The following is a 13,949-nucleotide window of genomic DNA, read 5'->3' as shown; positions in this document are numbered from 1 at the left end:
ATTTCCTAGGATTTTTGCTAAAGACTACACCGATGTGCGTGGAGTAGATGCTGTTCAACACAAAATTGAGTTGAAGCCAGAGGCCACACCTAAGGCTCAGAAGCTACGAAGGCTAGGAGTCATCAAGGAGCAGGCTTTACTCAAGGAGGTAAGAAAGCTTCTAGCAGTAGGTTTCATTTATCCAGTGGAGAATTCAGAGTGAGTCTCTCCCGTTGTTGTCACTCCTAAGAAAAATGGCAAGTGGAGAGTGTGTGTGGATTACCGTCCACTCAATGAGGCAACAAAAAGAGATCACTTTACCCTCCCATTTCAAGATGAGATACTAAATGAGGTAGCTGGTCATGAGAAGTACACTGTGTGTGATGGCTACTCAGGTTACTTTCAAATAGGTATCGCATTGGAAGATCAGTTGAAAAAAACCTTCATCATTCCTTGGGGTTGTTATGCTTTTAGATTCATGCCATTTGGACTGACAAATGCTCCTGCAACTTTCCAACGCTTCATGAACATGGTGTTTCAAGCATTCTTTGGAAAGTCCATTAGGGTTTTTATTGATGATTTTTGCATTTATAGCTCAAAATCGTTGCATCTACAAAGGGTAGAAGAAGGTTTAAAGAAGCTCTACGACATGGGAGGACTCAACCCCGACGAGTGTCACATAGGTGAGGATGAAGTGATCTTGCTTGGTCACAAGGTTTCCTATAAAGGCATTGAGGTGGATCCTTCAAAGGCAAAGGCTCTTATTAAGCTCCCATCACCCAAGAATCTCAAAGAGGTCATCTCATTCATTCAAAAGGTGAAGTATATGTCACGCTTTATTCACTTAGCTTCTGAGTTGCTTCATCCTTTGCAAAAGTTGACACGACAAGTAGAATTTGCATGGTCTTATGAGCTTGAAGAGTACTTTTGTAACATTAAAGTCATTTTGTCAGAGCTACCAATACTCATGCCTCCTTGTTGGGAGTACACATTCTTTGTTAGCTCTAGTGTTGGGAAGGAAACAATTGGTGCAGTTTTATTACAACAAGATCCCCACAGTATCAGGATGCGACCCATCTACTTTGCTAGTAGGGTCATGAATGCTTTGGAGAGAGGCTACACGGAGGTAGAACTCATGATACTTTCTCTCATGTTTGCAGTGAGAAAGTTTAGATCCTAATTGCTACCAAAACCTTTTGTAATTATCACTGCAGAAAATTTATTCCCTTGGGTGTCATCTCAAATGAATCTTAGCACTAGGATCTCAAAGTGGATTATGGAATTACAAGAGTTCCAATACTCTTTCAAAGTAGAAGATAGTGTGCATGAACAATTGGCAGGGATCCTTACTTATAGGATACATGAGAAGGAGATTAAGGTGCCTGAAGTAAAGACCTTACAATTGCCACCACCTAAAAGTATTCCTAATGCTTTTACCTTGTTCTTTGATGGAGCTTTTTGACGAGTCACAGGAAAATCAGGGGGAGAGCTCGTGTTGCTCAACCCAAGTGGGGAGGTGGTCATGAAAGAGAAGGTCAATCTACCAGGTTCAACTAGCAACAATGAAGCATAATACGACACACTACTTCATGGTTTAAAGATATGCAGTGGCCAAGGTATACAACGTCTCATGGTAAAAGGGGATGCACTTCTCATTGTGAAGCAAATTTTAGGCATTTGGGCATGCAAGAATGAAAGCCTAAGGACAAAAGTTCATGCCATTCGTAGATTGTTTAATCAATTTGAAGAAGTGCAACTATATCATATTCCTAGGAAATAGACTAAAGATGCCGATTTACTTGCAAAGCAAGTAGTTACATGGGTTGAGAAAGAAGTGCAGGTAATCATGGTAACAGAATGAAGATGCCGATTTACTTGCACAGCAAGTAGTTACATGTGTTGAGAAATAAGTACATGTAATCATGGTGGCAGCAACTGTCAAGCAACCGAGATACCACGGATTGGAGTCATTGACTCCCATTATTAGCTACATTTTGGAGGGTGAGTTTCCACAAGACTTCATGAAGGCTCAGAAGAGGAGACTCATGAAGAAGGCAAGCACGTATCTCTTCCTAGAAGGATCCCTCTATCAAAGAGGGAAGGATCAAGTGTGTAGAAGAGTACCAACTATCAAGGAGATTCCAGCCATTCTAAAAGGTTTGCATGAAGAGGCATGTGGTGGTCATTTTGCCCAAGAGTTAACTGTGAAGAAGATTTTTCTTCCGGGGTATGTTTGGCCAAGTCTGCATGTGGATGTCCAACATTGGTGTAAAAGTTGTCACAATTGTCAGGTAAATGGAAATAGAAGATTGGTTTATGGTCCAAGGCAAATCATGCTTGCAAATGGACCCTTTGAAAAGTGGGGCATTGATGCTATGGGTCCTCTGCCTAGGACAAAAAATGGTAAACTCTACATTCTAGTGGCTGTAGACTATATGACTAGGTGGGTGGAAGCACAAAGTGTGGCAAAGGTAAATGAGAGGACAGTGAGCAAATTTGTCTACACTCACATTTTTGTAGATTTGGCACACCTTTGGAGATTGTTTCTGATAATGGTCCAGGGTTTAGAAAGGGCTTACTCACAGAAGTCTGTGAAGAACTTCACCTTCTACATCGTCATAGTACACCCTACTATCCCCAATCAAATGGTTTGGTAGAAAAAGCTAATGGTGTCATTACAGGCATCATTAGAAAGATGGTGAAAAACAAGACAAAGTTGTGGTATGACTTCTTGGATGGTACCTTGTGGACGTATCGAACCACATATAGGGAAGCCACGGAGTTCACACCATTTCACTTGGTCTATGGTCAAGAGGCTTTACAACCAATTGATCTCAACATTCCAACAATGCGACTTCATGGCAAAGCAGCACAAGATGATCAAGAAGCATGGATGGATCGACTTCTTACCTTAGCTAAGCTTGAGTGGAAAAGATAAGCAGCATACAAGTGCTATAAGAGGAAAGCTACGCAGGCGAAGGAGAAGCTCGGCAAGAAACTAAAGGACAAAGGCATCAATGAAGGACATCTTGTGCTAAGATATGACAATCGACTCGATAATCATTTTGATGCCAAATTCGAAACTAGATGGCAGGGGCCATACATAGTTAAGAAGGCTTTCAATTCAAGTTACTATCAACTTATGGACTTGAATGGGAAAGAGCACTCTAGGAAGGTAAATGGTTATCGCTTGAAGCCCTATTTGAGTCTCCTTCTACCAAAGGATCTACCAAAGATCTGTCAAAGGGTAGCTGTCTCATGTAAGTATTGTTACATGAAGCATAAGTGTAACTCCAGCCAAAATTCTGAGGGGCCAAACAATGAAGATCTCCTCAAGGACTCTGAAGCACTCTCTTTGGAAAAGATGCTCTATGATGGTACATGAATATACCATCATCCTGGGGGAGGGCTAATGATAGCCGTTTTTCGGCTCTCTGTAATTGCCATAGCGAGTTAACCCACCCTACCAAAATCATCCAAACACTGTGGCTATCCCTACCATTTCACTGTATATAGGTGTGTGTGAGCTAGGGGACTTTTTCCATATCTTCTTAAAAACCCTCAATTAGCTAGTCACTGGGCTAGTTGAGCCAAAAAAATAAAAATAAAAAATATAAGTATATTATGGCCCATTTGTGTGTAAATATTTCATTGTATATACGGCCTAAATAAAAGGATTTTTCATAATTATTTTGGTATTTATTTAAATATTTCTACCAATGGTGTGTTATTTATGCTATGTACATTGACTCAACATTACCATATTTTTTCTTACCATTTTGCGTACTCTTTATTCCATATAAAAATAATTTCATGCAAGCTTCTCTTATTTTTGGTGTAACTCCATCCCAACAAAAATCCAAAAAAACTAGTTCTATTTATGTGTATATTTTTTCACTATTCTGATTTTTTCCTTCCTACATCTATTCTCTATTACTCTCATAAATTAGACCACCAAAAATATTCATCATTTTATGATAGACTTATAATGAGAGAGATTTATTTTGACCCCTTTATATTTTTTCCACCTATATTATTTATATTTGACATGTACATATTTTTTTAGACCCCTCAATATTTGATTATCTTAGTTGTACTATTCACTTATTGTTGGAATTAGGGTTGCAGAGAAACACACACAGCTTGGAGAAGATGAAGGGAGCTCAAGGCACACAATAGAGAGTGTGTTACTTAGTGTGCAATGGAAAGATAGATAGCCCTAGAGTGATGGGCGTATATACAATGCACGGGGGAAAAAACCTCCTAAAGAGGGAAAAAATGCCCCGGCGGTCCTAGTGTGTTCACACACATCACTACCACATGTATATGGTAACAAATCCCCCCTGGAGTGATGCGGTGAACGAGAGCTGGCACATGAGTAAAGGGAAGTGCCATGCCCTGAGGACAGGATCAGTCCACAAAGGGGAGTAAGCCCAAAGCTTTGCGAAAAGCTTCAAGCTTCTCACGAGACAATGCCTTTGTGAAAAGATCTGCAAGGTTGTCCTGTGTTGGCACATAAGCCAAGCTGATCTCTCCTGCTGAGAGCCTCTCCCTGACATAGTGGTAATGCACCTCAATGTGCTTTGTGCGAGCATGAAAAACTGGGTTCCTTGCAACTGCCAATGCGCTCTGACTGTTAGTGTAGATAGTGTTGGCAGTGTCCTGTCCAACACCCAAGTCAGCCATAAGGCATCTGAGCCATACACACTCAACCGTAGCTGTGAAGACTGCCCTGTACTCAGCCTCACAACTCGAAGTGGCCACAGTAGGTTGCTTCTTGCTCAACCATGATATACATGAACTGCCAAGCATGAAACAAAAACCACTTGTGGACACTCGCGTGTCAAAACAACCAGCCCAATCTGAGTCCGAAAAAGCATGTAAGTCTGGCGGCAATGATCCCCCTTGGGATAAAACAAGCCAAGATGTAAAGTGCCACTAAGGTAGCGGAAAATCCTCTTGACAGCCTGCCAATGCTTAGACCCTGGGCTATGCATAAATCTGCTGACCTGCGAGACTGCAAACTGAATATCTGGCCTCGTGTTGCATACATAAATGAGGCAGCCAACAGCAGTTTGGTAAAGAGTGACATCAGCAGGATCGCCAACATCATGTAGACTCAACTTCAAACCTGTTTCCATGGGAGTGGCAATAGGTTTGCAATCCTCAAGTCCAAACTTACATAGCAATGTCTCTATGTAACTTTTCTGACACGAGGCAATACCACCATCACACTACTTAAACTGTATACCCAAGTAATGATGCAACAGCCCCAAATCTTTCATCTTGAAAGTAGCATTCAAATCAGCCTTAAATTCAGCAATATGTCTCTCATTTGGTCCAGTGATCAGCAAATCATCAACATAAAGAACCACAATGAGAAATACATCATCCTCATGCTTTACATACAATGTGCTTTCTGTTGGACTGTTACGAAGCCTCGTTTAACCAAATGAGTGTCAGCTTTCTCATACCAAGCACGAGGAGATTGCTTCAACCTATACAAAGCCTTCTTACATTTGCACACTTTGTCCTCTTGTCCTTTTATGACAAAACCGCGAGGCTGCCTTACATAAACTTCCTCAAATATGTCACCATTCAAGAAAGCAGTAACAATGTCTGATTGATGTACATCCCAACCAAAATGAGCTGCCAATGCACATAGAAAATGCACAGTAGTCATACGACAAGTGGGAGCAAAAGTCTCTTCATAATCTATGCCTTTTTGTTGTGCATAACCCTTTGCAACAAGTCGAGCCTTATGGCGATCGATCTCACCATCCGGCTTGCGTTTCAACTTGTAAACCCACTTCGTACCAATGGCCTTTTTGCCAGGAGGCAAATCACATATAGTCCATGTGTCATTCTCTATAAGTGCATCATATTCTGATTTCATGGCAACAATCCAATTTTCTGAATTCTGTGCTTCATCAAAAGACAGAGGCTCCTCAACATCATGTAAACTAGACACAGCCAAAGCATAACAATCTGATGCATAAGATGCATGGCGAGAGCCTGAACGAGTACGACTAGATAAAGGTGCATCCAATTTACTGTCACGCAAAGTGTGCACCAGCCATTTTGGCATACCTCTAGCCTGCTCATTTTCAGCCCTTTCCTCATCAAGTACATCATGTACATCTGCATCAGTAATAGGCTGTTCTAAAACATTTTCAGAAACCCCCATAGGCTGTACATTTGCCTCATTGGAACTTACATTCGTATTTCCACCACTGAAAAGAGGCAACAAAGTGTCATAAATGTCCTGTGAGCTTACATTACTGTCTCTAGTACATGACAGCAAGGGTTGAACAGAATCTTCCACAAACACTACATCCCGTGAAACCAGAATACGTTTTGTTTGCGGATGATACAACCTATAACCTTTGCTTTCAGCACTATAACCAACAAAAATACATTTGACAGCCTTATCATCCAATTTTCTGCGCTGCACTTGTGGCACCAAAGCATATGCCAAACATCCAAAAACACGCATGTGCTCAATAGAAGGTTTTCTATCATGCCATGCTTCATATGGAGTAATAGACTGCAAAGCTTTCGTAGGACACCTGTTAAGTACATAAGTGGCACACATGATGGCCTCAAGCCAAAAAGAATGCGGCAAAGCTTGACTTTTGACCATACATCGTGCCATTTCCGTTAGTGACCTGTTTTTCCTCTCAGCAACACCATTTTGATGAGGGGTATAAGGCACTGTACATTGGTGTTTTATCCCACGACTAGCCAGAAATGCATTAAATTCATGAGACATATACTCCCCCCCTCGATCGGAACGGAGGGTGCCCATAGTACATTTTCAGACATTTTCAGCCATAGCCAAAAATTGTTTGAAGCACATAAAAACTTCGGACTTCGCTTTAAGCGGAAATACCCACGCATGCCTGGAGTAATCATCAATGAAAGTCACGAAGTACAGGTGATTGCCCAAGGACGGAGTTTGCATGGGCCCACAAACATCACTATGCACAAGCTGCAACCTGCATGTGGCCCTAACTGAACCATCCTTTGGAAACTTAGAACGCTGCATTTTACCCAGAATACAGCCTTCACAAACATGTTTGATAGGTGCTTCAAGAGGCGGCAAAGAAGCAACCATATCAGATTTCTGCAAACGAAGCAAACTGGCAAAATTCAGATGACCAAAACGTGCATGCCAAAGTTTTGCATCTGAAATAGCCCTTGAATCTGCAACAGCATTTGCAAAATTTTGTCCACACTTGTCATACAAAGTGAGCTTATACAGCCCACGGCACAAAAGCCCAGATGCAACAATTTCATCACCAAAACTGAGATCATGAACTGTACATCTGTCATCCACAAATTTGACTACAAGTCCAAGTCTAGCAAGTGCGGATACAGACAAGAGATTCTTCTTGATCCCAGGTACATAAAGTGCATCAACAAGTGTGAAGGAACTGCCATTAGCAGCAGTGAGCACAATCTTGCCAACTCCCTGAACTGGATAAGAGGCGTTGTTGGCACAAGTGACTGAATTCCCATGAGGGACAGACTCGAGAGAGGTAAAAAATTCACGATGTGAGGTAATGTGCTTTGTAGCACCACTGTCGAAATACCACACATGTGAATCTACAGCAACTGACAAGCATGCATCATGGACAACAGGATTGTAAGTGCACTCTGCGCTAAAAGCCCATTCTGCATCAACATCAGCATCACAATCTCCTTTCACAGAAGACTCAACAATGGCTGCATTTGTAGTGGACCCAGCATTTGCAGTGGAACCACCCTCTTTCTTCTTAGCCTCTTTGGCCTTCAACTTAGGACACGACTTGATCAAGTGATCATTGGCTTTACAATAATGGCAACGCATCTTCTTTTTGCCCTTATCACCAGAATTGCCAGACGAAGTGCTTCCAGTAGAAGCATTAGGAACAGAATTTTTGCCACTCGCAGCAGAACCATAAGAAGTGGCTGCATTACTGTTACCACCCTTTCTTTGAGAAGCAATAAAAGCCTGTTCAACTGCACGCTGCCTAGTCCTGTTTTTTCTAGAAAGTGACTCTTGCAACAGCAATGTGCATAATGCATCAAACTTGACAACTTCAGGATTTCCTTGGGTCATCAGTCTCCAAGTACTAGCAAAAGTCTGGTAGGAATCTAGTAAGGCATCAAGAACATTCTGCACAAGGGAACTGTCAGAAATGACTTCACCTGCAGAAATGAGTTGCTCATTGATATCCTTGACACTAGCAAGGAAAGTGTCCATATCATCTTCCTCATGCATAATCTTCGACTCTAGCTCTTTACGCAGCAAAGCAATTTTAGCCTCATTGCGGCTTGCATAAAGACCTGCTAGAATATCCCAAGCCTGTTTTGCAGATTTTGCTGAACGGATGTGAGGAATAATGGTGCGCTTCACAGACAACGCAATCAATGCATGAGCCTGCGCATCCTTAACATCCCAACGAGCTTGTTCTGCCGTAGGCAAAACAACTCTAACAGCTGCAATCCTTGCAGCAAGACCTGCAACATCCTCAATATCGCCTACATCTTCAGAACCAGGACGTACATCAATGCCCTGCACAATGTTCCAGACACCTTTTGACACAAGAACATGCTGCATCATATAAGCCCACATAGGGTAGTTGTCCCCATCCAACCTGTCCTCAGCAGCAAACATCTTGAGCACATCTGTGTTGTTGTTGTCAGCCATGGTAAATGTTGCACCTGATGTGAAAACTGCCCGAAAATAGGAGAAATGGAGCGGGAACAACTTGTGCTATATAGCACAAACCGTAGAAGACTATAAGGCACCTGTTATGCAGAAAACGGCACTGACAGAAAATCTGCACAAAATGACGAAATAGCCTGTGCAGTACTGCCCGTAGTGGAAACGGAGGCCGAAATGAGCCCAAATCAAAATTCTGAGCAGACCGAGCTCTTTGAGCTCGCCCAAAATATTTGTCGACCTGCGAACGCTCGCCAAAGCTCACTGAAATCGGAGAAAGTGAGCAGGCGTGTGCTGGAGCAGCTGGCGACTAAGCCCGGGAAGACGTGACCTGCTCTGATACCGATTGTTGGAATTAGGGTTGCAGAGAAACACACACAGCTTGGAGAAGATGAAGGGAGCTCAAGGCACACAATAGAGAGTGTGTTACTTAGTGTGCAATGGAAAGATAGATAGCCCTAGAGTGATGGGCGTATATACAATGCACGGGGGAAAAAACCTCCTAAAGAGGGAAAAAATGCCCCGGCGGTCCTAGTGTGTTCACACACATCACTACCACATGTATATGGTAACACTTATATCATAATCTCAACAATATCTTCAATTATAGACCTACCAAATAAGGTCAAGGGTATGTGGAATGCATGCATACACCATGGGGGGCTCACTCTTGGAGGTATTCAAAAGAATCATCCAAAGAAGGACCTCACAAGGACTTTGTGCAATGGAAAAAACAGTCAGTTTTGCTGAATTTTTAAAGATCACATGCTCCCCGAATTTGAAAAGGTGATACAAACAAAAGTTGAAGCTCGTGGGCTGAATGTTTACCTCAGTTTTTTTCATATTTTTTTGAGCTACGAGCTGTGAGCTATGATTTTATTGATGTACCCCAGTTTGCCCATGCTATGCAGCCACACTCCCTCTTCCACTTTATCATTTTCCTCTTTCACACACACTTCTCCACTCATCATCCCTACCTCTCTCACCACTCCTCTCTGCACCCTACTCACCTTCTTCTCAACCTTGAAGAATAAGAGAAACCATGGTAAACTCATGTCTCCTACACACACTTCCATTCCAAAATTGACCACCTAGTCTCATTTTTCTTCATCCATATTACCCATATCTATCAAAAAACCACAACATTCAGTCTCTTCTCTTGAAAGATAGCATCATGGTGATTGATTACTCATGTTCACTTACCTGGGCTCCCAAGGAAGGTCAAGAGTGGAGAAAAAACGTACCGTCAAAGCTAGTGGACCGTCAACAAGTGTCAAAATTGACCCTACTCAAGACACTGGGAACTGATTCAACATTGTAAGAAATCCATATTTTCTTACCTTAAGAGTTTTTTATTCCTTATTTGTATCCTACATGGATACTCCCATTGTAAATATCCAATTCAATTTGTAAATCAATAAAAATACTAACTCTACTAATTTACTAACACTAACCTACTATGAAAAGTCCTATCACCTCCACTTCTCTCCTCTCTCTCTTCTTCATCTATCCACACCAACTTATTGATAATTCCAAGCAAAATAAATTAGATAAGTGCTGAAAATCTAACCCAACCATGGTTAGAGGAGTAACCTTAGCCCTCAAAATTGCTATAAAAGGAGGGTGTAGCTAGCACAAAAAGGGGGAGCTATAAGCAAGATCACTATGCTATAGCTTGAGAATCCAAGCTCAACCTCTCTAGAAGGATCTCTTCAGCGGAAGCTCATTGTCTTATGCATACGCATGTGTTGTATTAGGGGTGATTAGCAAGGGAACTCTATGCCATTGTAAGAGAGAGTGATCATTCAATTGAGAGTAGGAAATCTATCATTTCTCCTACTAGTATAAGCCCAACATTTGTTGAATCATGGAGGGTGGATTTGGAGTAAGCTTGGATACTTTGTCTCTCTTCCAACGTAAAGTAATGGACAATAATGATGTGTAAGTGTCTTGGTGTTTTTTTTTTAAGTTCTTGATAGCTTGTCTCTGGGTGTTGTCATCAATTTAGCCATAAATCCCACATACTGTAAGAGGGCGACAGGGTGGAGAGGACTCCCCTGGATTTCGGACAGTGATTGGGGTGGCTTTTCTTGTGATGTTTTGTGGTGTAGTTTACTCAAGCTATGTTGAACAAATACTAATCTCACTTTCATTGGTCATGACAGATTTGTAAGAAGGTATTAGTGCAACAATCACCCCCTCCCCCTTCCCACTTTTTCTTACATATATAATTGTGTTTGCTTTATCACTATTGAACATTTCAAAGCAGCCCGAGCACTCTCTCTCTCTCTCTCTCTCTCTCTCTCTCTCTCTCTCTCTCTCTCTCTCTCTCTCTCTCTCTCTCTCTCTCTCTCTTTCTACGCGTCCTAGTTCGTATCCAAAGCTAGGTGGTGCCCCAAATTTGTGTAGGGTTAGGTTGCGGGTTTGTGTGTGTGTTTGTTGTTTTTTCCAACCCCAACCCAATTGAGCAGCACGGGAGCCTAGAAAAGTTCTTAGAGGCCACTCTTCTTGTTGCCCGCCCCGGACCTCAACGTCTATCATCTCAGAATTCTATTCTAAGTTCCCCTTATTACCAGCAACCTGTACATGTATTTACAAAAAAATTTAAAGCTCAAAAGTGTTCACAAACATAAGTGTTTGCTGTTTTCAGTCACAACCACTTCATCTTTTGGCTTTTGATCCCCAAATCTATGCCAAAATTCCCCACTAAAGGTGTCACTAGGATATAGTGACGCTTTTGAGCACACTAGTACAATCAGTTTTCACAATTTTGGTCTCCTTTTAGCCCTTGAGACATTATACGCGTATAATTTCTAATTTTGCAGATTTGAGATTTTTATGTGCAGAACCCTCCCAAATGTCTTCTTAAGTTCCTAGTAACCCTCAACCATGCAGAACCTTTTTGTGAACTTTGTTTTTGAACTGTTTCAAATAAGAATCAAATTATTTTCAAGATTTCAATGCAAATAAACATATCAAGAAAATCTTCATTGATGGATAGCTCTAGATCAAGATCAACTCATTGCCATAGAGCTACTCCTAAACATGAAAAATGGGATTTTGCAATTGTGAGTAGATAACACTTAGCTATCACACACTGACCAGCTAATGCTTTTATCACCTCGTCAACCAGTCAAACACCAAAAAATATACAAATCTAAACTAAAAACCATCTACATGGGTGACCAAGGCAAGACACTTACTCCCTAGCACCTCTCTATGGATCCTAGCAAAACTAAGAGAAAAAGAATACTCTAGCAAACCAGAGGGACTCTCACCTCATAGTATTGGTCTAAGGTCACCTACCTAGGGCCTTGATCCCCGACAGTGGTGCCAATGTTGGTGGATATGCCATGAGCAGACGCTAGCATAGAGAGAACAAAACCAACAACTCTATGTCGCGGCCAAGGACGAAGCTTAACCCCGTAGGCGCATGGAAACAAGGAATGGATGTCAAGCACCTTCTCGACCTTCTAAGACAATCTCTATTTGAGGTAATCAAATCTAATTTTCTATGCACAAGTGAAAGCAACTCAACCTATGATGCTCATGCTATCCAAAACTAGACCAAATGGATTTGAAATGTCACAAAACTCACATGACACGCTCTCCTCATCAAGAGATCAATAAGCTATGGACTATGACTTGATATCCTACAACAAACCACCTCGTGAGATAATCGCGTATAGAGACAGGCAACAAAATACAGGTCTCCACTTCTCGATTTATAAGATCCTAAACCATATCTCTACTCACCGTCAACCCACAGGTGTAAAGAAATCATCAAACGGACACACGATTTGCAAGAAAACTCATCCTGAAGCTCGTAGGAGCTTGCTTCGTGATGACACCAAAATCGTGCAAACTTAGCCTTGGATTGAAGCCTTAGCTCTTGCTAACATGTTGGCACTGTCGCTTTTGCAATGGAGGTTTCTTAGAGTGCGTAGGGAAGAGAAGAAATCTCTCTCTCTCTCTCTCTCTCTCTCTCTCTCTCTCTCTCTCTCTCTCTCTCTCTCTCTCTCTCTCTCTCTCTCTCTCTCTCTCTCTCTCTCTCTCTCTCTCTCTCTCTCTCTCTCTCTCTCTCTCTCTCAGACTCAGACATAGTGCACAATAAAATTCGGATTTGATTAATTCAAAAGTTATCTTAGGTTTAAAATATTTGGCTTATATACAATTCCTCCTTAGAGGCTTTTTCCCACAAAGAATATTGGGCACTCAAATATTACAAAAATGTCATTCCGCTTCAAACATAATGATACAAAAAGTTGGGAAATCTCCTTTTGCGTTTGGCCATCAACATCAATTAATGGACCTAGATCTGGTATCAAATTGGTAAATAGAATGCAACAAGATGGGAATGGGGACCTGCAAAGAAGTTGGGTATGATTCAACCACATGTGTCGAGTAGCAGGGAGGAAAACAATGGTAGCACATGTCTACGATCCTTCATAAGGCCTACCAAGTAATCATGTACCCTACTCTTTGTTACTTTGTTACATTGATTAATCTTTTGTCTTTGCAAAATTCAAGAAATGAAAACAATTTCCATCTGTGAGATAAAGAAAAAGACACACATGCACAAGTCATGTTCTTGAAAATGATGAATGCACTATTGCCAGACAACGGACACCATACAACTGATCCATGCTAGATGAGGCTAGAGAAAATTGGAAAGCTATTCAAATGATATTCAATGGTGGACCTGACAATGTAAGAGAGCACTCCTACTTGTTTCATTGGGAGTAGAGCTTTCACATTCACTCTATGCAATACGTTCATAAAAATTTCCAAGGTGAGCACAAACATATGTGTGAACTATGACGCTATGCAAGGAGCAAGGAAGAGGTGACCGGCTTGTATACATGACTATACAACCTTGGTGGGATTCAAGAAAAGATTCTGACACTAACTTGTTGCAAATGGACAATTGGCTAAGTTGGTGGCATGTGCGGTACCCTCGATGGAGAAAACACTTTGTTGGGGTAAAAATTTGCATGAAATATTTGAGGATGTATTGTTTTTTGGTGTTCAAATGTTATTGAAAACTGAAATTGTGTTGCAGGAAGTGGATGATATGTCAACATTCCTACTCCAAACCTTACTGAAACAAAGCACACAAGCTAGCTTGCTTTCAAGGGAAACAAAGAATTGTTGAACTTGTACAATACATGCGTGTCTGATTTGTCAAATGCCTTGCTTCAAATTGCAAAGATGCTTGCTTTTGTGGAGGGTAGATATCATGGGGTTGGACCTTCTGCAA

Source organism: Adiantum capillus-veneris, chromosome 16 (assembly GCF_014529385.1).
Source record: "Adiantum capillus-veneris isolate H3 chromosome 16, ASM1452938v2, whole genome shotgun sequence".
Taxonomy (NCBI): domain Eukaryota; kingdom Viridiplantae; phylum Streptophyta; class Polypodiopsida; order Polypodiales; family Pteridaceae; genus Adiantum; species Adiantum capillus-veneris.
The sequence above is the reverse complement of the archived record's forward strand: the minus strand, read 5'-3'. Positions refer to the sequence as shown.